The sequence below is a fragment of the Pelobates fuscus genome, chromosome 3, assembly GCF_036172605.1.
Source record: "Pelobates fuscus isolate aPelFus1 chromosome 3, aPelFus1.pri, whole genome shotgun sequence".
Lineage (NCBI taxonomy): Eukaryota > Metazoa > Chordata > Amphibia > Anura > Pelobatidae > Pelobates > Pelobates fuscus.
The window spans coordinates 44887787-44913968 of record NC_086319.1 but is presented as its reverse complement, the minus strand read 5'-3'; the positions used below and the strand labels follow the sequence as shown (position 1 = coordinate 44913968).

The 26182-nt window shown below is 41.2% G+C and overlaps 1 protein-coding gene across 1 annotated transcript in view; it reads right to left on the bottom strand.

Annotated features, from left to right (window-relative positions):
- Nucleotides 1-20807, bottom strand: part of OSBPL8 (oxysterol binding protein like 8) — a 246460-nt gene extending 225653 nt beyond the window's left edge. Inside the window, exon 1 of the mRNA XM_063446989.1 lies at nt 20393-20807. The gene's annotated coding sequence lies outside the window, so the exon portion shown is untranslated. The remainder of the gene's footprint in view (nt 1-20392) is intronic.
- Between the last annotated feature and the right edge of the window lie 5375 nt (nt 20808-26182).

Sequence of the window (26182 nt, the reverse complement as noted above, 5' to 3'; positions counted from 1 at the left end):
CAATCTCAATCACAAATCTCATTAATACAACAGTGTGTTGTATAAAAATAAAGCATAACTAGCAGGTGAGGGGAATAAAAAAAAAAAAAACATAAAAAACATGGGCAATTAATTTGTCTCACTTAAATAAATAAAAGGCAATAAATAAAAGGCAATCTGGCCCATGCAAAGCAAAACATGACTATTCAAGCCACCCAACTCTTTTCCATAAACCGTATACCAGCTAAAATGCTGCCAAACAAACCACATTTTAAACAAAGTTAAGAGGTTACTCCAAACCTTTTTTATGCTAGATTTTAAAATTGCCATATTGTGCAGTTGTAGCTTGTCCAACAACCCCCCCCCCCTTTTGTTTTTTGTTGAAATTTTTTTTTAAAATACAAAAAATTTAAAACAAAAAAAAGTATCTAGAATTCTGCAACAGATAAGGTTATTCCATACCTCATTCAACATCACTTACTCCTTCCATTGTCCAATCAAACAATTCTCATACCACGTGTCTGGACTATTCTCACCACCTCAGACTGCAATCTCACGTTCTGAGCTGGGGTGGATAAGGGAAGGAGGATATTAACAAACAAAAAAAAATCTTAAAAAAAAAAAAATCTCTCTCAATTTATGAATTTAGGAAGCACATTGATGTATGGAGGGTGTGAAGGCTTTTCATTGCAGGTGAACAATCCCAGCAACGGTAGAAGCGACTAATGTCTGTTGCCAGCACGCAGATGACAAATTTAATTTTTGCACAGATTTGACATTAGGCAGCCAATCTGTCCTGTGTGCCAGGGATGTAACTAACCCAAAAAGTGAATATTTTCTGTATGTAAAGCAATTAAAGCATAAGCCCTGCACATATAGATTCCCACCACAATGACCACTTCTAAAAGCAGAAGTGGTCATGTAGGTTGGATAAACCATATAATAAACATGAAACATGACAATCCAACATCATGAGAACAACCAGTGATGAGCTAGATTATAAAATCAGTTTAATGCCTTAAAAGAATCACAGAAAGTTCTTAAAGGCATCATAACCCCTTCATGTCTTCACATTCTAATCCCTTACAATTATGCCAGCATGCTGCTTAGTTCCCCTTTAGGAATTAAATTCAAACATACTTATTGTTGGACAGATGTTTTATCATACTTACGATGCTGGTGTATTCTCTATCGCTCTCATATAACCACCTACACTTAAATGGTGAACTAAGGTCTGAGGCGACCCGTGGTACCTCCCCACTACTTCAGCTAAACCTTCCTTGATAACTTCACCAGCATTGAGGGCCAGTGATTGGCTGAGACTACTCAGGTGACACTCACTGCTTGTACATGCAACAGGCAACAGGGGTTGGCTGAAAGCCCAAAGGAGACGCCCTAAACCTATCGCTGCCCTCCAACACCAATCAAGTTAACAAAGAAGCCTTTGCCCAAGCAGAAGTGGCAGAAATGTACCATGTAAGGCTGGGAGTTCACCCTTAAACCATAAGCAAACAGTTAAACAGTGAACCGAAGGATTATACCATCGCACTCCAGCCATCATAACCTCTTTAAAGTCATGTTTCACGGTGTTCCTTTAACCCCTTAAGGACCAAACTTCTGGAATAAAAGGGAATCATGACATGTCAGACATGTCATGTGTCATTAAGGGGTTAATGACTTCCAGATTGATTTAGACAAAGCATGTCTGAAAGTAGCTGCAGATGTTAAAGCAGACTGTTGTTGGCCAGGTGAGAAGGCAGGGCGTTGCAAACCGGTCTGCCCCATTACCGGTAAAAATGGCCAGGGTAGTCCTGGCATCAGAACCTTTACAGCGGGCTGTGATGATTATGATGCTTAGAATAAACCTTTAAGTCCAATCTACAGAGGATGAGAATAGACCAAGTTTATTCTTTTCCACTGCGCTGAATGGCAATACCTTTGATTGACCGGAAGCAGAGATGGAGGTACCCAGGTTGAAGATACAGCAGTGTGCGTTCCTACATTTTGTTTTTCACACCTCCAACAGATACTATATATAGGCGATCGGTAAACCGTAGATTAAATCGAGGATGTGATAATTACCCTTTAAAACTTAATGACAGCTTTGCATGATTTAGTATTGAGAAAACAGCTATATTTCTCTTCACAACAGTGCCCTGCAACAGATGTTTCCCAGAAGGAAATATCCAACATTTTTTTGTAGAACAAAATAATTTATATTCCAGAATGCTCTGATAGAAGGCACTTCTATTTCTGGTGTCTAAATGGGAAACTACACAAAGGAAGACAAAGTCATAGGTTATATGAGAGATAGAAAATACATCAGCCTTGTAAATATGATAAAACATCTGTCCATCAATAAGTATTAATGAATGTAATTCTTAAAGGGGAACTAAGTAGTATCACAGCTCAATGCAGTGGTTGTGGTGCAAAGTGACCGTGGAAGAGGTCTTTATAGAACATGGCTTTACACAAACCAAGAAGTTGGTCTTCCAACTTCAGACAGCAATGATGGTAGGCTGAGAGCATTAGTCAAAGCTAGGAAAGGAAAAAATAAATAATTAGAACTGCAAAAGGGAAAAGGCTTGATATAAAGAAAACCATACAAAGCCAACATAAGATCAGAGAACTTAATTTTCTGCAAACAATGCTAGTGTTTTCTTTTGCTAAGCAGTTTCAAGCCATTACTTTGAAAGGCTAATTGTTCATAAAAAAAAAATGCTATCTAAAAATAGGGAAAGCAGAAACCATTAGTGCAATGGTATTTACACAAAAAGAACAAATTAGGTGCTTAAAAAGACTAACAGGTTCTCTCTCTGAAGATCAGCTAAATAAAGTATAGTAACTAGTATCACTTAAATTAAATAAAGATGCATTTTCTGTTCTATGTAACAAAAAGAACTCCTTGTGCACAAGCTAATGTGATGTTATACAAATCATTAGCATGTTCAAATAAGTGAAATAAAAAGTATACGCAGTGATAACATTTTAGACACTGGGCAATCTAGTTAATGTACAGAAACACGGGACACACAATATATATATATATATATATATATATATATATATATATATATATATATATATATATATATATATATATATATATATATATATATATATATATATATATTTCCTGACACAGGATTGTCCCAAAAAAGGAGCATGTGTGTGTTAGTTTTCACTAAGTGTGCCATCTAGCACACCATAGTTACAGAATGGGTTGGAAATGAAAAACAACAGTCAGCTAAGAATAGATTATCAACTTATAACATTTGTTAGCAATTGTTCTAGCTAAATCTATAGAGAAAATGTTTCAATGAGCCAGAAGGTAACCTGGTCACTTGGGTCTTCTTTGAACAGATACTTTTCGGAACGTTAAAATACATTAATGGGACACTGTAGGCACCCAGACCACTTCAGCTCATTAAAGTGGTCTGGGTGCAGGGACCCCGTGTCCCCTTAAACCTGCAATCATTAATCATTGCAGTATTTCATAGAGACTGCAGTTATTACCTTGCAGGGTTAAGACTGCATCTAGTGGCTGTCAGACAGCAAAAGAACCACAGGTTTTTATCTGGAAATGTGGCTACTGATTATTTAACATTGAACAGGAAATTATTGGTGTGGCTATTCTGTGGTTTCCAAAAACCGTTACAAACACTTTTTTTTTTTTAAGAAAATATCAACGTCAGTCATCAGTCGGTCCAACGGAAGCAATAAAACAAAGCCAGCAGTGAAAAAGTGGTGAAAAATAAGTCTTAAACTAGAAAAATTATTATGCAAAGGCAGGCACCCATGCAAGTAATTGTGTTCTCCATTCGGATTCTAGATGATCCTGCAAATCTTACATTCCACACCAATTACAATCAAGAGGAAATACGACGGCAGCTGTACAGTACTTTGTTACCCAGTGCTGTGTGTGTATACAGGAATAACAAATCGGAGAAGGCTCGAGTAGAATGGAGGCAGTCACAGCATCACACGGTGCAAAGAGGGGAACAAAATGGATCCACTAGCACTCACTCACTGATTCATCTCTATGAAAAGACATGTAGAAAATAAAACAAGAAACAAAGCAACTGGTAACAACACCGCAAAATACAAGTCAGACAATATATTCCTTATGCTAAACACGTTAGAGGTCTAGTCTAGCCAAATTCTCAAAGTGACAGTCATCTCCCCTCTCACCCAACATGAGTATTTACTACGAGATAAAATCGTTATGAAATACTCACATTGACAGTGTTGGAATTTCACTGTGAAGAGGGGAAACTGTGTCTTTGTTATTTCCCTCTACTTTACAAGCTTGACAAGTTTGTCAAAGTTTGACAAGCCCGTAGCCGTCACTAGTAACGGGCGAGGGGAAAAGGATCTGTTTTTGGAGAATCCTGTGATGCGTCAGAGTAGAGCGCTGATGTTGGCCCCTGACAGATGATCCACCAGGAGCTGAAGAAGGGATGGAAGAGCATGGCGGCACCCGCAAGGGCAGGTTCAAGCAAGTATAATTAGCCTTCCTCTGCACCCCCTGGGTCACAGGACACAGCTGGGTGACATCACTGTCAGGGGTCTTTGCAAATTATGTAAAAACCAAACACAGTGCTCGAGCCGCTTTAAATAAGCAGATTGTATATGCAGAAACACTCCAAGCTCCATAACCACTACAGTGTAGTGGTTATGGCCAGTACCACCCCACTTAAACAGTCAAACCGGCTGCCCACTGTTTTGCAACTTTGATGGGGTCCCAGAGAGCAGCTCACTTTGTTTATTTTCAGTAACTCTAGGATTGCAGAAAAAAGTTAGTTTTACACTTGAGGGACGCGTTTCTTTTTTTAAGGTACTATTAACTTGGCATCTTTTATGTCATGTTTACGCAGCGGCATGGTTGTCATTTTGATGTCTTTCTGGACATGTGGTCTACATAAAGTCTGCTTTCTTTTGATGCTCAGCCAATCTTATGACTGAGCACCAAAGGATGATAATAGTTCACAAACCTCTGGTGTGTCAATAGTTACCAAAAAGAACGCGCTAAAATAATCTGTAAATATAAAGAAACAAATAATGGTGCAGACCATCTGGTAATAATAGTATGGGGAAAAGGTGTTATATGTAATAAACTCACATGTCCCAGAGCCCTATCACCCCTGGCTCTGGGTTTGAAATGCTCCTTGGGAGAGGGGATATTCCCACACTGCAGGATAGTCAGGAGGATATGTCCACTGATAATTCCGTTGTGCTGTATGTAAAAGGAAAGAAGGGCAGGACCTCCAATTGAATAGTATCACAATTCGTTTTATTGTATAAAAAAGGTTAAAAACCCTTACTTTGGATGTGGTGGGTACAAACTCGCAGAGTCACCCACATAAAAGCATAAAACACATGTATTCGAAAAAACGCTTCCTGGTTATGGTCCGGTCACGTGATCGCTTCCGGGTCCGCCCTCCAATGACGTCCGTGTGACGCGTTTCGCCCGCCTCCACAGGCTTCTTCCGACAACGTCATGGGGTTTCAGTCTTCCTTTTAAGTCCATAGTGCCGCCCTTCTCTCGCCTCATTGGTCGGGGGGCGTGGTTTCACACGATCTTTTTCAATCATTCAATTGCACACTAATAAACTTCATAGACTTAACCCCTTCCAGCACCCACACTAAAATGGTTATATTCAGTGTCACATAAGAAATGGAATCATCTAAGTGATGTTAATCCCAATTATTTCTAATGTATATATAGACCTTATTTAAATTATTCTACATAATGATTTATCAAAGAGACATCTTCTTACTTCATTAAATTATATTTTTAAGTATACACAATGGATATTATACGAGGGTAATTGATAAAAATTCTATACAAACAATACAACAGAGATCAATTCTAGACAGCAGGAAAAACCTTAACTTTTCCCATATCCCTTAAGATAGACAGTGCAGATATATTATGCTCATTTCTAAAGTATACAGTTCTTATACTAAATACAGGCTGACATTATTGCAGAGTACCTGCTGATTGAAAAAGGGGGGGGAGAGGTTGGAAAAAACAGCCATTATAATTTATTTACAAAAAATGACATTACAATTTATTTACAAGAAATGACAAATTTCAAATTCTCCATTTAAACCCCTAGGGAACAACGATTTCAATTTAAACACCCACCTCATTTCTTGTTTCGACAATTTATTGTCTAGATTTTCACCCCTCCAATTTCTACCAACTCTCTCTATCCCAATAAATTGTAATTTGGTAACATCTCCCTGATGTTTGTGAATAAAATGGGAGGATAGGGGGTGCTCCTTAAAACCTCTTTTTATGTTACGCACATGCTCCTCGATACGAGTGTGCACTTGCCGGGTAGTTTTGCCGACATAGTGCATATTGCACGGGCATGTGAGGACATAAATACAGTTTGTGGTGTGACAAGTTATCAGTTGTTTCACACTATATACTTGTTGTGTATTGCCCCCTATTAGTTCTTTTTTGACACACTTAGTGGCTCCCGTGGTTCTGCACGCCAAGCAGTATCCGCATTGGAAAAAACCCACATCTTTATTGAGGAAGTTCTTATTTAAATTTTCTTGTCTAAAGCTGCTCTTTACCAGATGGTTCTTGATACTCGGTACTCCCCTGTAGATGATCCTTGGTTTTTTCGAGATTATCTTGTCTAACAGGGGGTCCTCTTTTAAGACAAACCAATATTTATTGATTATATTTTTTAAATCCTTATTCTTCCCTGAATAATCAAAAATTAGGGAAACTTCATTCTTGTTACTATTCTTTTTATTTTCAAAAATAGATAGGAAAAAGCTACTAGACAAATCAAGTAAAAAGATTGAAAATAAAAAGAATAGTAACAAGAATGAAGTTTCCCTAATTTTTGATTATTCAGGGAAGAATAAGGATTTAAAAAATATAATCAATAAATATTGGTTTGTCTTAAAAGAGGACCCCCTGTTAGACAAGATAATCTCGAAAAAACCAAGGATCATCTACAGGGGAGTACCGAGTATCAAGAACCATCTGGTAAAGAGCAGCTTTAGACAAGAAAATTTAAATAAGAACTTCCTCAATAAAGATGTGGGTTTTTTCCAATGCGGATACTGCTTGGCGTGCAGAACCACGGGAGCCACTAAGTGTGTCAAAAAAGAACTAATAGGGGGCAATACACAACAAGTATATAGTGTGAAACAACTGATAACTTGTCACACCACAAACTGTATTTATGTCCTCACATGCCCGTGCAATATGCACTATGTCGGCAAAACTACCCGGCAAGTGCACACTCGTATCGAGGAGCATGTGCGTAACATAAAAAGAGGTTTTAAGGAGCACCCCCTATCCTCCCATTTTATTCACAAACATCAGGGAGATGTTACCAAATTACAATTTATTGGGATAGAGAGAGTTGGTAGAAATTGGAGGGGTGAAAATCTAGACAATAAATTGTCGAAACAAGAAATGAGGTGGGTGTTTAAATTGAAATCGTTGTTCCCTAGGGGTTTAAATGGAGAATTTGAAATTTGTCATTTCTTGTAAATAAATTGTAATGTCATTTTTTGTAAATAAATTATAATGGCTGTTTTTTCCAACCTCTCCCCCCCCTTTTTCAATCAGCAGGTACTCTGCAATAATGTCAGCCTGTATTTAGTATAAGAACTGTATACTTTAGAAATGAGCATAATATATCTGCACTGTCTATCTTAAGGGATATGGGAAAAGTTAAGGTTTTTCCTGCTGTCTAGAATTGATCTCTGTTGTATTGTTTGTATAGAATTTTTATCAATTACCCTCGTATAATATCCATTGTGTATACTTAAAAATATAATTTAATGAAGTAAGAAGATGTCTCTTTGATAAATCATTATGTAGAATAATTTAGATAAGGTCTATATATACATTAGAAATAATTGGGATTAACATCACTTAGATGATTCCATTTCTTATGTGACACTGAATATAACCATTTTAGTGTGGGTGCTGGAAGGGGTTAAGTCTATGAAGTTTATTAGTGTGCAATTGAATGATTGAAAAAGATCGTGTGAAACCACGCCCCCCGACCAATGAGGCGAGAGAAGGGCGGCACTATGGACTTAAAAGGAAGACTGAAACCCCATGACGTTGTCGGAAGAAGCCTGTGGAGGCGGGCGAAACGCGTCACACGGACGTCATTGGAGGGCGGACCCGGAAGCGATCACGTGACCGGACCATAACCAGGAAGCGTTTTTTCGAATACATGTGTTTTATGCTTTTATGTGGGTGACTCTGCGAGTTTGTACCCACCACATCCAAAGTAAGGGTTTTTAACCTTTTTTATACAATAAAACGAATTGTGATACTATTCAATTGGAGGTCCTGCCCTTCTTTCCTTTTACATACAGCACAACGGAATTATCAGTGGACATATCCTCCTGACTATCCTGCAGTGTGGGAATATCCCCTCTCCCAAGGAGCATTTCAAACCCAGAGCCAGGGGTGATAGGGCTCTGGGACATGTGAGTTTATTACATATAACACCTTTTCCCCATACTATTATTACCAGATGGTCTGCACCATTATTTGTTTCTTTATATTTACAGATTATTTTAGCGCGTTCTTTTTGGTAACTATTGTTTTGCTTTTCACAATCTCTTGTGCATTGTATTTGTGAACGCTGCCATATTTTCTGCATGGGATTTTAGCGCTCACACATTGGTTATTGTGACTCTGGTGTGTCAAGGTTAAGAATTCACTGACCTGCTGCAATTCATATGTATCCTGGGTATTTTGGTTTGTAAATGAGCAAATATTTGACAGGAGCGCACACGCACATCCTATTAAAACCTCTCAGAACCAGAAGGGAGGACAATGTATACTCCATTCCTCTGTTAAAGGATAAGCATTCTGTGGCACTCCAAATAAATACATATGCAAATGTTTAAATGTTTTACATTGAGTCTCAAGCCCATGATAATGAACTGTAGGCATGAAAAGAAAACGCTGAAAATGGTCCCATGCAAATTCAAATCTACCTTCAATACTAAGTAAGTAGCGGACACCATTACGCTCTGAAGCAGCAAAACATCAGAGATTAAACACTAAAGGAGTTTATTCACTAAAAACTGAATTCAAAACATATTACAAAAACAGCAGATTTCTCCAACTCAGTAACACTCACCCCACTTGCCTACATTTTCGATTTGATTTTAACTCGTGACAATTTGCTGAGTGAATAAAACCCTTTACATTCTATCAGCTTTACATCCCAATTGATAAAGCTAAATGATCGTTCCTATGAGATTAACAAGAACCTGAAGTTTCCCAAGGCTTTGAAATGCAACAGAGATGGTTAGAAATCATTATGGGTATTCACTAGACTGGGAATGGTGGGAAACTTATCAAGGAATTTAAATTTTTTTTTTTTTGAATTCTTTATTTTTGTTGAGGCATGTGATTATAAGGGTACAGAAAAAAGAGAGGGAGACGTTCAAGGATTGTACAGGATAGGGTCGACATAACATATTGACAAGTCTCCTATGATTATCAACCTCATTTTATATATAGTAGCATGCTATGACTAAATACTGTTATCTCTCGCTTTAATACGGTTATCTCTCGCTTTAATACGGTTATCTCTCGCTTTAATATGGTTATCTCTCTCTTTAATACGGTTATCTCTCGCTTTAGTACTGTTATCTCACGCTGTAATTCTGTTATATCTCGCTTTAGTACTGTTATCACTCGCTTTAATATAGTTATCGCTAAATCTAAACATACCAGTGCAATACATAAAACTAGTTATGATTGGTAAGCTGTATGTAAAATCACATAGTAATCTAGTGTGCATCACTAACTAGGTAAAACAGTATGAGTTAGTTACATGTTAGGAGATAATACAAATAGAAATAAAAATAATAATAGTATAAGTAGACTGTTATCTAAACATTTCTGTTCCATTTAAACGTTGCTTTATAGTATTAAGACTTGGGTATTGTTACTTGTATGGCCCTAAACATCTCACTAAGGCGTTCATATCAAGCAGTGATGCATATGTGGCAACAGGCTTAATATTGCTAACACATTTTAATTCCCGTGATAGTCTCTCAGGGTATAATGAGTAGGTCGCTTGGCTGAGAGTCTCTGGATGTGCCAGATGATGCCCCTTATATAAAGTCCCGGCAGTGTACCTGACAGCAGCTGATGAAGCCTGATAAGTTCGGTTCTCTGTCCCAGTATCCACGTGGAGGTGAAAGGTGCCTTCGTTGGCGCATGATGAAGAGGTTTGCGCCCAGGCTTGTTTCAGCAGAACTGTTGTTGGGGCATAGCCTGGACTGCTGATGGCATGCATGTTCGGATTGTAAGCAGGAGCAGCAGCAGGATATCTTTAAATAAGGTAAGCGTGCTCTTGACGGCGTGTCGGCATCTCTTCACCCCAGGCTGATCTGTGGGCAGGTGTCTTTGTTATTCCTCCAGCTAAAGGGTCATAGCTTCTCTGGACTCATGCTGCAGCTTTACGGTGGTTTGGGCGGCTAATGTGTCGAGCATCCATCTTGGCTCCCTGTCCCATGCTCCTCGAGCGCTGCCTGCTGCGGACCGTTCTCTCCACCCGCATCCTCGGCTGGGTCTCTAGAGGTGAGTGGTTTGCCGAGGTTCAAGGGGCCCGCGATCTGCCCTGTTTGCCGATGCCGGGTGGGCAGCTTGTGGTGTCTCATGTCTGGGCGCCAGCTTTCATGGCCTCCGCCATCTTGGCTGCAGCGCCCCAGGCCCTTCCGCTGTGCCTTGGGTGCTTGAGGTGGTCAGGGTTCAAAGGTGTGGACCGGGATCACCCCCCCGGCCCAAAGGGGGGGGAACGGGGCCAGGTCCTTGCAGATCCGGCTTCTGGCTGAGCTCTGATGGGCAGGATAGTGGGGCAGCGGCCGTCTGCCCCACTCACCGCCGGAATAGGCCTCGGATGTGCCAGGGAGGGATCTTCCTCCAGGGGACTGAAGCCTGTTGGGCCAGCCTCACCCTGGATCCAGTGCTCTCTGCCCGATGAGGGCCACCGTTGCCAGACGGTTTTTATGTTATAAATCGGAGTTTTATGGCTGATTTGTTGGTTGAATGCAGGAGCTGGGCTCTCCTGCGACCGTCCAGCATGGCGGTCCGGCCCCGCCCCCGGAATTTAAATTTTTAATCCAAAATATTTGCATTAGAAAGATGCCATATTGAGCATATTGGAGCATTTTGGCATACAATTGGAATTCCCCAATTTATTGTCAAACTCCTGTAAAGTTTAACCCCTTAAGGACACATGACATGTGTGACATGTCATGATTCCCTTTTATTACAGAAGTTTGGTCCTTAAGGGGTTAAAGGGGCACTCCAGGCCCCTAAAACACTTTAATTCTAAAAAACTAAAAAACACTTGAGAATAAAAATAGCAACTTTTGTGCACTCTGACCTTTGTTATGACAACCAAAATTGCACACGCTGTATTTCAAGGACTGTAATCGCCATTCTACTATCACAGGAACATGTCAGACATGCACGGCTTCCAAGCATATTAAAACAAAGCTGAACTGGCAAGAGTCATCTCTTATACTGGAACAAAACCAACAAGGAAAAAAAAAAACTCCGGGGAAGAGAAATGAAACCACTCGAATTATTAATTTTAAAAGCAAGTAATTGAAAACTTTTAAAATTAAAATACATAGCTTTGTAAAAAGTGGAAGAGGACATTTTTTTTTGTTTTGTTTTTTGCAACATTCTGCCTGCATCCTAGCAATTGGAGGGTTTGGTAAACTACCTCCCAAATCTGTAATGTGGAAAGAGGAAATTGCTGACCCTGGCTCTGCCCTCTTTAAAAAGGAGCAAGGTGACCAAATTCAGGGTTCCACAAGACATCCTTAGCGCTTGGTCACCATATTTTTATTTGGCAAGTAGAAATCCTGCTTTAGCAATATCAATTTTGCCCACATTCAGGTGGCACTGATAGGCTGGGCCCATCGCTGATCCACTCATCCCATTGATACCATCAAAATATGGACAAAATTGGTTGCTAAAGTGCAAAACTTACAGACCCCAGTTTTGTTCAAAACATAGACTGAAGGAACAGTGACCTCTGTAATACTAGAACCATAACTACAAGAAAATTTAATAATCATGGTCCTTAGACTAGTACAGGCATAGGAAACCTTTTGTACTCCAGATGTTTTGGACTACACCTCCCATGATGCTTTGCCAGCATCATGGGTGTCAGAGCATTATGGGGCATGTAGTCCACAACATCTGGAATGCGAAGGTTGCCTACCCTTTGACAAGACTGACCGTACAATGGGGATTCTTTATTCATGTAATGCAGTTTCTGCTTTTCATCTGCTTTGCCAATGTGATCTTTATGGTCAGTGTACTCAACTAGAATGATTTCTTTTAGTCTCAAATCAAACATCTCTACACTTTAACCCCTTAAGGACACATGACATGTCTGACATGTCATGATTCCCTTTTATTCCAGAAGTTTGGTCCTTAAGGGGTTAAATGACATGGCAAGCAAGAAGACTCATTTACACCTAGGGGGACTCCCACAGAATAGGAGCCAGCTGCACAATCTTGGTGTCCTCAATGCCTATAAAAGGCTGTATGCAGCTCTTACTGTGAGTGATGCATATAGCTCATTGGCCAATCCAGGGATGCTAATTGTTGGCCCAGTTATTGGCTGATACCAGAGTCTCCATGTTGTGTGCAGGGATTTAATCCTCCTCACACAACATTGCTGTAAATGGGGATTTAAATCCGCATTTAAAGAGCCCCATGTTTGGGCTACTAAAAATAGCCCACGTTGGCACAGGGTAGCCCGAGGTGCAGATTAATACCTAGGTCTCCCTGATGTGAGCATTGATTTAACTCTGCTCACAGCAAGTGGTACCATTGGGAGATTGAAATCGTTAATTACAGAGCTGAGTGCAGTGCTTACTTTGAACACTTCATGTGGGGTGTTATGTAGTTACATAGCTGAAAAGAGACTTGCGCCCATCAAGTTCAGCCTTCCTCACATTTGTTTTTTTGCTGTTGATCCAAAAGGCGGCAACATTTTTTTAAATAAACCAGTTTTAAGCACTTCCAATTTTGCAACAAACTAGGGGAAAAAAATCCTTCTTGACCCCAGAATGGCAGTCAGATTTATCCTTGGATCAAGCACTTATTACCCTACATTGAAAGATTATATCCTTGAATATTCGGTTTTTGCAAGTATGCATCTAGTTGCTGTTTGAACATCTGTATGGACTCTGATAAAACCACTTCTTCAGGCAGAGAATTCCACATCCTTATTGTTCTAACAGTAAAAAAACAAAACCTTTTTGTTCCACTATTTATTTATCAAAGTGACAATTTCTCATAAAAATCAGCAATTTTATAAAGTGGAGTTAAAAATAAAATAAAAATACACCTCACCTATAAAAAAGTACTTTAACAAGCAGAAATGATTTTTGGGTGTGGACATTTAAAGAGCTAAACAGGTGCATTACACTGCATTCATTCTTTGAGAGTCCAGTAGACCAATGTTACAGGATATTGGGTTTTTTTTCTTCTTCTTCTTCTGCTTTTTTTTTTTTTTTTTTTTTACTAATTTATCTCACCTGCAGTTCAAGAAATTCCAACCCATGTACAGCAAAGAGCGTAGACACTTGGCACTTTTCCCCAAACCATCAAGCGCATAATTGAAAAACAAATAGCAAGCACTGAAACATCTGCAGATGCGACACTGAAGTGCATTAAACATGAGCCAACAGACTGGACCTCCTGGGGCTGATCAGACCCAAGTGTAAACATAAGAAGGGAACTGTTCATGTAATAACTGTGGCAAGAGGCTGTGCGAGGTAAAATAAAGCATGTTGGAGAAGTTAATTACTAAACCAGAATTGGGTAAAACTATCATTTGGGGGACAAAATAGCATAAAATGTATTGAGTAAACCATTAAACTATTCAGAATCCTCCATGGAATTGCATATTTTACCCCATTTGGGAAAATAATTCTTCAAGTCATCAATGATTCCATGTCAGTTATTTGTGTCATTTTCTGGTGAATTCATCACAATTCACGGTTTAGGGAATATCCCTGAGCAAGAGATGGAATTTGATTTTTTATTTCTGTTTTATAGCCACCAATTCAAAACTTCCTTGTCAAACCTGCATGATCTCAGGCCTAAAGAATAATTCAAATCAGGGTTAATCACTATACACGATCAGCACCACAGTACATAATGATGGCATGGCTTGATACACTGCAGCACGATGGTGGCTTGAAGCTTTGTGGTCTTTTATAAATCATCAAGAAAATGGCAGACTCCAGTCACACAGAGCACTTCAGCAGGCTCAAGTACTTGATGTTTCTGTAGTGTTCCTTTAAAACTCAAAAAGAGAAAAGATTTCTTGCATTTTATCTTAAATGGACACTATAGTCACCAGTACAAATACAGCTTAATGTAGTTGTTCTGGTCAGTATAATCAGACCCTGCAGACATTTCCATGTAAATACTGCCTTTTCAGAGAAAAGGCAGTGTTTACATTGCCCCCTAGGGACACCTCCAGTGGCCACACCTCAGATGGCTACTAGAGGTGCGTCCTGGGGCAGCGCTGCACAGTGTGCAGCACTGCCATTTAGCATCTCCATGCTCTGCATGGAGACGTTGAACTTTCCTCTTAGAGATGCATTAAATTAATTTTTTTTTTTTTTTTAAACATTACAATGTTAAATTATAGATTCTGATGATGTCGGCAATGATGGCGGAATGTCGGGCTGGGGGCAAACCACCTAAGTGGTGTTTTAACACTATAGGGTCAGGAATATAGGTGTGTATTCCTTTAACAACCTATATTCCACAGCCCTACTCAACTGAGCTTGCAACAGCTCTATTAAAGGCAACATTTGATTTTGAGGGAAATGGGTCACATGATTTATTAATTAAACCATATTCTGTTACTTATATTTATTTTTGTTCAAATATAAACAAAATCTGATATTTTACCCCATTTGCAATTCACCCGCCTTGTGATTTCTCCACAACATTCAGTTTAGCATATTAAAATCCAGCACTGAAACATTGCTGGCACTATTGAATAAGGTTTAACTTGCAGCACTTCAGGAATCAGTGATGGGGGGGAGGGGGGATTTTCTTACGCATAAAGCACTAGAAAGACACCAATTTTGCACAGGAAGTGGTTTGGTTCAAAGAGAAATAGTCTGCTAAAAATATGGATTCAGTTTTGTTTTCACATTTTTGCTATTTGACACGGGGTGGGGCCAAAAGAAACTCCAGCAGCATGATTTAAAGGGACACTAGTGTCACCAGAACTACTACAGCTTAATGTAGTGGTTCTGCAGGCTTTTCAGCGTAGAAACTGCCAAGGAACACCTCTATTGGCAGTCACTGAACATTTCCCATAGAGATGAATTGGTGCAACTTATCTCTATGAGGAGATGCGGATTGGTGCAGTAGTTTGCAGCGCATGTGCAATAGCCTCCCAATGCTTCCCTATCATCAAGGCGTGCCAGGCGGAGATACCCGTGGCAAGACCGGTGCAGCATGGGTGAAAAGGAGGGGGAAAAAAAAAAAAAAAAAAAATCATATTTTCAAAGTGATGCAAAAGGGAATGGTCACCTTAATAGTTAGACATTATAGTGTCAGAAATACGTTTGTATTCCGGACACTACAGTATTCTTTTAACTTCTCCATGGCAGATCGTGCACCAGGAGAGTTACGTGATAAGGGAATGGAAGCGTAAAGGGCACTGGGAAAGATCTATGGCTAGTTCAATATTCCAAAGTCACCTTGCGCATAGCGCATTTAGGGTTCAGAGTTGCCACAAATTCAAAGTGAATGTCACATTTAAGATCAAAATATTCAAAGTTAGCTATTCTTCCAGTTTAGCAACTTTGGTCCTCAATTTTAAATTCACTATAAATTCCTGACTATTCTCGCTGAGCGTACTAAGCCTATTCGCTAATGGGACATACCTCTAACCTCTAACCTGTAATGCGCTGCAGAATCTGTTGGCGCTTTATAAATAATAATAACTACAACTCCCACTACACTCAGCTAGTCTAGGCAAGCATTTCTAAATGGATGTAAACCAGGGCTCAACAGAGGTAAACAAAATGGAGATACCCAAATCTTAAGATCCAGTCAATAAAAAGGTAATATAAAAAGGCAATTATTGGAGTATAATTATAATAGAATAAAAAAGAAAAAAAAGAAAAACACTTTACCGCTTTAAAAAAAAAAAAAAAAAAAAAAAGTTACCTTGTATGCATATCACAAAAGCAGCTTTATCCCTGCACCAATTAAGCCATAAATAGATTACAACCATTTCCTACTGTAATCGTTATCTCTCCAGCCATAAAATATGCCATCTACTAATGGGGTTGTTCAGTACATTGAGAACGTTTGGGAAAGTGAATTTTATGTCAAAGAAACAAAACGAGAAACAGCTTCCAAGTCAAAAGTCAACTACGCTTCCAGCTACTCTGGGCTTAAAATTTAAGATTCCCTAATATCGGAGTTTGGAAAATTACATTCAAACTGCAAGCAAACATAGCCAAGATGTAACTATGGCAGAGTGGGAGAATATATTTTTGCCATTCAGATTTAATTTGCAAAAATAACCCTGCTTGAATTCCTGACTATTTCCACTTTAGTGTATAACTCTGTTTGATGAGAAGTAGAGTGCAAATGGAAAAATAATTCTCTTTTTTTTTTCGTTAACATTCGCAAATCCCCTGTCAATTCACCACAATCTCTCATCGGGTATTTTATTTGTTGAGGCATCAAAATACACCTAACCCAAAAAGGCCTTTTTCAAGTGACTCATTTCATTGCACTTTCCTCTAAACACATGCCCGCTATACTCCAGTAGTAACCAATGTTGTTATAGCTGGGGTACACAATGTAACATTCCAAGGCTCGAGCAGACAATCACAGAAGCAGTGGTTCATCACATCCAGCTGGCACAGGCTGACAACATGCAGGCTTCATTTATTCATCCATCTAGTATTGTATTCAATAGGATCATTTAATTAAGCTGAACTTGAAATGTTACCTCTGCTACCGTCAGAATAGGATCTCGGTGACACCCAATGTCATGAGCACAAGACTACAAAAAGCCCATTTGTCCATGTGATGAAAGCTGTGCACTGTACAGATGTCAAATTGTTAGGATCCTATTGTGCACATTTATAGGAGTAGTTTTGTGGGTTTATTGAGCACCACGTTAGTACATCAACAGTTATCCTTGTGATTTATTTCAAAGGATTCTGTGATTTGTGCAGCAACTACACACGGTTCTCAGCTAAAAACTAGAGAGAGACACACACACACGTTCTATGCATTCTTGGTGGGAGACAAGTAATTGCAGGTTGTTTTTTGCTTGAAAATATTTTAGATTTTGTTTAATAAAAAGGGAAAATGTTGAGAAATTGCACTGTCAGACCAAATATATTGTCTAAAATTTGCGAACGCCTTGTCACTTCTCCCCAGTCCCTGGTTTAGTGATGGAATCGGACAATATTATTGTGTAACCTTGCCTGCTATCAGCATTGGTTATGACAACAGTTATATTTGGAAACCTTGAGGAAAGGCCATCACCCTGAATATCTAACTGTCAAGTAACAATGTTGGTTCTAATAGCTATTTATGTAGGTTAGAATTTAACCAGGATTCTATTGGCAGAGGCACGGATATTTAAAGCCCAATATAAACTGGAATATAGGCACTACTAATGATCAATCAATACATATACAAACATAGCCTCACCACTATGAAATAAAAAGCAGGAGTTCACACTAGGGTTATCATGACAAGTTTAAATTACTAAGAGATCGACACATAATCAGGGTATTTGTATATACGCACAAATTAAACAAATAAATCGTCCTATTAAAATATTTAAGCCAAACTTATTTTGGAGGTGAATCGGAGATAAAAAGCATCCAGCATAAAGCAATATTTTAAAGTAAAATCATAGAAAAACCAAAACAGCTCACTTCTTTCACAAAGTAAATCACTAATCGTTGAAAAACTAATAAAGGAATTACCACAGCTACCTTGCCTACTGGTTGCAATTCCGGTTTTATTGAATAATTCCATCAGACACACCAAGAACGTAAGCATCTAAAGACCTTAATTGCTAAACATAAATGGAGCAGAAGATTTGGTGAATTAATGGACCATAAAAAACAAGCACTTTCATCATCTCTCCGTTACCAGTGCTGTGTGGAAAAGAAAGGAAATTGAACAGCCTCACATCCACAAGAAACCAAGCCAGTTATATAAAAAAATATATATTAATATCAATGCATAATTAGCACACCACAGAATTTCTATTCACAGCGTGAACACTCCCAATTGCTTACTAATCCAGAGAACAGGGTTGAATACCATTACCAACTTAACACTTAAAATATATTCATGTAGTCATGTCTCCCCCTCCTCCCCCCCACACCTTGCCCTCCTATAGCCACGTACTCCCGCCTCCCCACACCTTGCCCTCCTATAGCCATGTACTCCGCCCCACACCTTGCCCTCCAATAGCCATGTACTCCCCCCACACCTTGTCCTCCTATAGCCATGTACTCCCCCCCCTACACACCTTGCCCTCCTATAGCCATGTACTCCCCCCACACCTTGCTCTCGTATAGCCATGTACTCCCCCCACACCTTGCCCTCCAATAGCCATGTACTCCCCCCCACACCTTGACCTCCTATAGCCATGTACTCCCCCCCACACCTTGCCCTCCTATAGCCATGTACTCCCCCCCCGCACACCTTGCCCTCCTATAGCCATGTACTCCCCCCCCGCACACCTTGCCCTCCTATAGCCATGTACTCCCCCCTTCCCCGCACACCTTGCCCTCCTATAGCCATGTACTCCCCCCGCACACCTTGCCCTCCTATAGCCATGTACTCCCCCCCCACACCTTGCCCTCCTATAGCCATGTACTCCCCCCCCACACCTTGCCCTCCTATAGCCATGTACTCCCCCCCACACCTTGCCCTCCTATAGCCATGTACTCCCCCCCACACCTTGCCCTCCTATAGCCATGTACTCCCCCCCCGCACACCTTGCCCTCCTATAGCCATGTACTCCCCCCCCGCACACCTTGCCCTCCTATAGCCATGTACTCCCCCCCCGCACACCTTGCCCTCCTATAGCCATGTACTCCCCCCCCCCCCGCACACCTTGCCCTCCTATAGCCATGTACTCCCCCCCCCCCCGCACACCTTGCCCTCCTATAGCCATGTACTCCCCCCCCACACCTTGCCCTCCTATAGCCATGTACTCCCCCCCCACACCTTGCACTCCTATAGCCATGTACTCCCCCCCCACACCTTGCCCTCCTATAGCCATGTACTCCCCCCCCACACCTTGCCCTCCTATAGCCATGTACTCCCCCCCACACCTTGCCCTCCTATAGCCATGTACACCCCCCACACCTTGACCACCTATAGCCATGTACACCCCCCACACCTTGACCTCCTATAGCCATGTACTCCCCCACACACACACCTTGACCTCCTATAGCCATGTACTCCCCCCACACCTTGACCTCCTATAGCCATGTACTCCCCCCCACACCTTGACCTCCTATAGCCATGTACTCCCCCCCCACACCTTGACCTCCTATAGCCATGTACTCCCCCCCCCACACCTTGACCTCCTATAGCCATGTACTCCCCCCCTCACCTTGACCTCCTATAGCCATGTACTCCCCCCCCACACCTTGACCTCCTATAGCCATGTACTCCCCCCCCACACCTTGACCTCCTATAGCCATGTACTCCCCCCCCACACCTTGACCTCCTATAGCCATGTACTCCCCCCCCACACCTTGACCTCCTATAGCCATGTACTCCCCCCCCACACCTTGACCTCCTATAGCCATGTACTCCCCCCCCCACACCTTGACCTCCTATAGCCATGTACTCCCCCCCCCACACCTTGACCTCCTATAGCCATGCACTCCCCCCCACATCTTGACCTCCTATAGCCATGTACTCCCCCCCAGACCTTGACCTCCTATAGCCATGTACTGCCCCCACACACCTTGACCTCCTATAGCCATGTACTGCCCCACACACCTTGACCTCCTATAGTAATATACTCCCCCCCCACACCTTGCCCTCCTATAGCAATGTATCCCCCCCACACCTTGACCTCCTATGGCCATGTACTCCCCCCCACACCTTGACCTCCTATGGCCATGTACTCCCCCCCACACCTTGACCACCTATAGCCATGTACACCCCCCCACACCTTGACCACCTATAGCCATGTACACCCCCCACACACACCTTGACCACCTATAGCTATGTACACCCCCCCACACCTTGACCTCCTATAGCCATGTACTCCCCCCCCTCCACCTTACCCTCCTATATGCCGCCTGTATCCCTCCTGTGTGATCTTACCGTGTGAAGTCCTGCTGTTCACACAGAGTGGGAGGTTGCAGGCTAGATGGGTCCAGTCCGGCTCCTCACACTATATCCCAGGGTCTTCACAGAGCTCCTGTCCTCACACAGTATTCCAGAATTCTCACAGAGCTCCTGTCCTCACACAGTATTCCAGAATTCTCACAGAGCTCCTGTCCTCACACAGTATTCCAGAATTCTCACAGAGCTCCTGTCCTCACACAGTATTCCAGAATTCTCACAGAGCTCCTGTCCTCACACAGTATTCCAGAATTCTCACAGAGCTCCTGTCCTCACACAGTATTCCAGAATTCTCACAGAGCTCCTGTCCTCACACAGTATTCCAGAATTCTCACAGAGCTCCTGTCCTCACACAGTATTCCAGAATTCTCACAGAGCTCCTGTCCTCACACAGTATTCCAGAATTCCCACAGAGCTCCTGTCCTCACACAGTATTCCAGAATTCCCACAGAGCTCCTGTCCTCACACAATATTCCAGAATTCTCACAGAGCTCCTGTCCTCACACAGTATTCCAGAATTCTCACAGAGCTCCTGTCCTCACACAGTATTCCAGAATTCCCACAGAGCTCCTCACACAATATTCCAGAATTCTCACAGAGCTCCTGTCCTCACACAATATTCCAGAATTCTCACAGAGCTCCTCACACTATATCCCTGGATCCTCACAGAGCTCCACTTCTCACATAGGATCTCAGGGATGGTTCCACAGCTCCGCCAACCACACGGAATCTGCAGCAGCCTCGCAGGATGATCCCACTTCCAGCACAACCAGCGCGATGTGATACTGTCACACACACCACGCCCACCGGCCGTATATGCCCCGCCCACCACATAGCCTGACTCCTGCAAAAGAATGTCGAGGCGGGGCAAGAAATGATCTATGGGAGAGAAGCCGCCATGTTGTGGTTGGCACACGTGATAACTACTATAATGGCTGATCATAATACATGTTCAAATTAACAGAAGGAATAGCCCGTATACTGCATTGTGGCATTAGATTTAACTAAGCTTGCTATTTTCTTATTTTGTTTGTGGTTTTTGCGGTTCCGCTTTTCCGCACCCACTCGTGACGTTAGTGGAACGCAGTGAAACGCAAAGAAGCTAAAAATGTGAAGGTCCCTACCCACAAAGCGGGAGAGTGGAGCATTTTAAATCAAATGCATATCATCATTTGCATAGTGTAATTTTTTTTATTATATAGAAAAAAAAAATGTAAAAACACTCCCTCTCTATAAATAAATAAACCCCCTCCCTCCTAAGAAATTATAACTAGTGAGGATCTTTTTTACAATCCAATGCTTCTCATTAAAGAGCACTGAGACACACAGCACAAACCAGTCCACCCTCCTGTTGTGCCCAGGAGGGTGACTTGTATCCCATAACAAGGTCACAACATAAATTAACCCCTTAAGGACAGATGACGGATATATTCCGTCATGATTCCCTTTTATTCCAGAAGTTGTGTCCTTAAGGGGTTAATAACAAGGGAAGAGTGGGTGGGAGCTGCAGCTCAAAAATCCTTACAAGCAGCCAACCTTGTTAATTGTCTGGCACGTTGACGTAAACTATTTTGGTGCCTTTAAATTTATACTCCCGAAATTCCCACCGCTAAATGCCTCGCATCGCGATTCACCAATCAGGGCATCAGCCATGTGCGCAAGCTTCCCGCTCAACTAAGCGCTCGCGTTGCCCTGCACCTAACCTCCGTCTTGCGCTGCTCCTAACTACAGCCTGCCACTACTTACCCACCTGCTTTATCAAACCCCATGAGGCAGCTCCTTGTTTGTCCGCCCGGCCGACCTCTTTGAACTACAATAATGTATTTAGAAATCAGTCTGTGTAAATAACATACATTGTTCTTGTTATTAATTATGTTTTTATTTCATTAATTACTAGTCACCTACAATTTATCAGAAGAGCCCTGCCCCTTACACATCCACTCACACCCCTAAAGTTAAAGTGTCTCTCTTTGTCCATTTAGAATTTTGAGATGTCACCATGATCCTCCAACGATGCTTCACACAGAGAACCATTGAAGGCAACTTTTTTATGTGAGAAGCCTTCAATTCTGTCTGCCTGATTGGTTGGTTGATTGATTGCCTGTGGAGAGGTTATTCTAAAGATGTTATTAAAAAGAATTGATTGAAATTCTATAATTGAACAAAACATTAAAGATTACCTACAACTTGTTTTACAAACATCAGACACACACAGGCACAAACACACATTGTCAAACATACACTCTCACACAGACTCACACACTGTCAGACATACAGCCACAGAATTGTACACACACACTGCCAACCAGACACAGAGTCAGATACACACCCTCATATACACAGATCCCCGTTCACAGTAACCAACCAAAATATCCCCTACCTATACCATGTTCTCATCCCTCAAACAACACGACCTCAAACGCTGTCTGGTGTGGCTGGAACCTAAGCAGACCATTTGCTGTGTTGCTCACTTTTTAAAGCCAGGCAGCTAGCGAACTGGTGTGATCTAGCACGTCCAGATAGTCAGAGGGTAGTAATATGACAAAATGCCATACATAGAAACATAGAATGTGACAGCAGATAAGAACCATTCGGCCTATCTAGTCTGCACAATATTTAGAAATACTTTAAATTAGTCACTGGTCTTTTCTTAAGTCTAGGATAGAAACCCTCTTACTGCGTTAACCTCTACCACTTCAGCTGGAAGGCTATTCCATGCATCCACTACCCTCTCAGTAAAGTAATACTTCCTGATATTATTTTTAAACCTTTGCCCCTTTAATTTGAGACTATGTCATCTGGTTGTGGTAGTTTTTCTTCTTTTAAATATAGTCTCCTACTTTACTGTGTTGATTCCCTTTATGTATTTAAATGTTTCTATCATATCCCCCCTGTCTCGTCATTCCTCCAAGCTATACATGTTAAGATCCTTTAACCTTTCCTGGTAAGTTTTATCCTGCAATCCATGTACCAGCTTAGGAGCCCTTCTCTGAACTCTTTCTAGAGTATCAATATCCTTCTGAAGACACGGTCTCCAATACTGCGTACAATACTCCAAGTAAGGTCTCACCAGTGTTCTCTACAATGGCATGAGCACTTCCCTCTTTCTACTGCTAATACCTCTCCCTACACAACCAAGCATTCTGCTAGCATTTCCAGCTGCTCTATTACATTGTCTTCCTACCTTTAAGTAATCTGAAATAATTACTCCTAAATCTCTTTCCTCAGATGTTGAGGTTAGTAGGGTAACAAATATCCTATACTCTGCCCTTGGGTTTTACGTCCAAGGTGCATTATCTTGCATTTATCCACATTAAATGTAATTTGTCACAGCTCTGACCATTTTTCTATTTTACCTAAATCATTTGCCATTTGGATTATCCCTCCTGATACATCAATCCTGTTACATATCTTAGTATCATCAGCAAAAGACATACCTTACAATCAAAACCTTCTGCAATATCACTAAGGAAAATATTAAAGAGAATGGGTCCAAGCACAGATCAATGAGGTAACCCACTGGTAATTAGACCTTGGTTCGAATATACTGCGTTGACAACAACCCTCTGTTGCCTGTAATTTAGCCATTGCCTAACCCATTCAACAATATTGGAATCCAAACTTAAAGATTGCAGTTTATTGATGAACCTTCTATGTGGAACAGTGTCAAAACCCTTACTGAAATCGAGGTACACAATATCTACTGCACCACCCTGATCTATTATTTTAGTTACCCAAATTGTTTTATAATTACTAAATGCTAACTGTTTTTTTCATTAATTTGGCCACATCTGCGGAGTACCACAGTGTTTTTTTCAATTTTTTCCTTTTACTGACAAGCCTAATGCAATTTTCTGTTGCCTTCAGCAGTGCAACTTTTAAATGATCCCATTTCTCCTGGACTCCATTTCAACTGCTCCAGTCTGACAAGGACTCCTTCACACATATTCTAATTTTAGAAAAGTCTGTTTTTATAAAGTCTAAAACTTTTGTTTTTGTGTGGTGTGACTCAGTCACTGTTCTTATATTAAACCACACTGACTGATGATCACTGGATCCTAAACGTTCACCTACAGTAATATCTGATACCAAATCTCCATTTATTAACATATCTAGTATGGCCTCCTTACGAGTTGGTTGCTCAACGACTTGTTTTAGAGACAATCCCAGTAGGGAGTTTAGAATATGTGTGCTCCTGGCACAAGCAGCTATTTTTGGTTTTCCAGTACACATCAGGAAGATTAAAGTTACTCATGATGATAACTTCCTCCTTCATTGTAATTTTGAGCTAGTAGATTATCTAACTCTTCTATTTGTCCAAGGGGCCTGTAAATCATACCTACACAAGTTACTGTGTGATATCCAAATTCTAACGTAACCCAAATTGACTCAATGTTACCCTCACTAACTTTTATTAGGCTAGAGTTTATGCTATCCTTTACATACAGGCCACCCCTCCCCCTTTCTTGGCTTCTCTATCTTTTCTATATAAAGAGTACCCTGGTATTGCTATGTCCCAGTCTTTTATCTCATTATACCATGTCACAGTTACAGCCACTAAATCTACATTATCAGTTGCCATTATTGCCACAAGTTCATGGATCTTATTCCCTAAACTGCGAGCATTTGTAGACATGGCTAAGCTTATCTTTTTTTAACACACTTATTACAGTTACTTTCTATCCTTGTTTTGGGGGGGCAATTGGTTTGATGTTTTATCACCCTTTTGTCGTCGTCCCCCTCCCCCCCCCCAAAGCAGTTTGATAAAAAATAAATCATTACATACATATATACATATATACAAACATAAATAAACCTTTCCTGGCAAGCAAACCTCCTTCTGCTGGAACAGGGATATTCCTGAAGTTTCACATTTAGTCTTTAACCCCTTAAGGACCAAACTTCTGCAATAAAAGGGAATCATGACATGTCACACATGTCATGTGTCCTTAAGGGGTTAATTAAATTTTTTGGATGCAATTTTTAAATGGGAAGATTTGTGGGGATATTTATTAGTTACTCGCCTGTTACAAGTAGCTCCTTCCCATACTGACAGTATAAATTCTGGAGATAACCCCTATTTCTAACTAAACTGATTTACAGTATGCCACAAAAGTGAGTACACATTTTTGCAAATATTTGATTAAATCTTTTCATGTGACAACACTGAAGAAATGACACTCTGCTACAAAAGTAAAGTAGTAAGTGTACAGTCCAGGGCTGGCGCTACCATAAGGCGGCCCAGGCGGCCGCTTTAGGGCGCACCAGCCCTGGGGGCGCAATGTCAGGCTGACCGGAAGGAGGGAAGCGCACTGCGCTCCCCTCCAGCCGGTTACAATTTGTAGCGTGGCCGAGCGCAGAGATTCCCGCCCGCGGAGCCCGGCCTCTTACCGCCCGCCCACCTCCTACCCTGGTGTTTGCCGACTGCTACAAGCTGTGTGGAGGGGGCGGGGATATGAATGACATCATATCCCTGCTTCCTGTGTACCGCTCAGCGCGGCTGGCGCCCAGTGATGAGGCTGGGCTGCAGGACAGGACTCCACAGAGCCGGACTCCATGCACCCCATGAACAAGATTGAACTGATGTAAGTATGTAATTATGCATGTATGTATGTATGTATGTATGTCTCTGTCTGTATGTATGTCTCTGTCTGTATGTATGTGTCTGTATGTATGTATGTATGTATGTCTCTGTATCCATGCATGTATGTATCTGTATGCATGTGTGTAACTCTGTGCCTTTATGTCTCTGTATGTACAGATGTATGT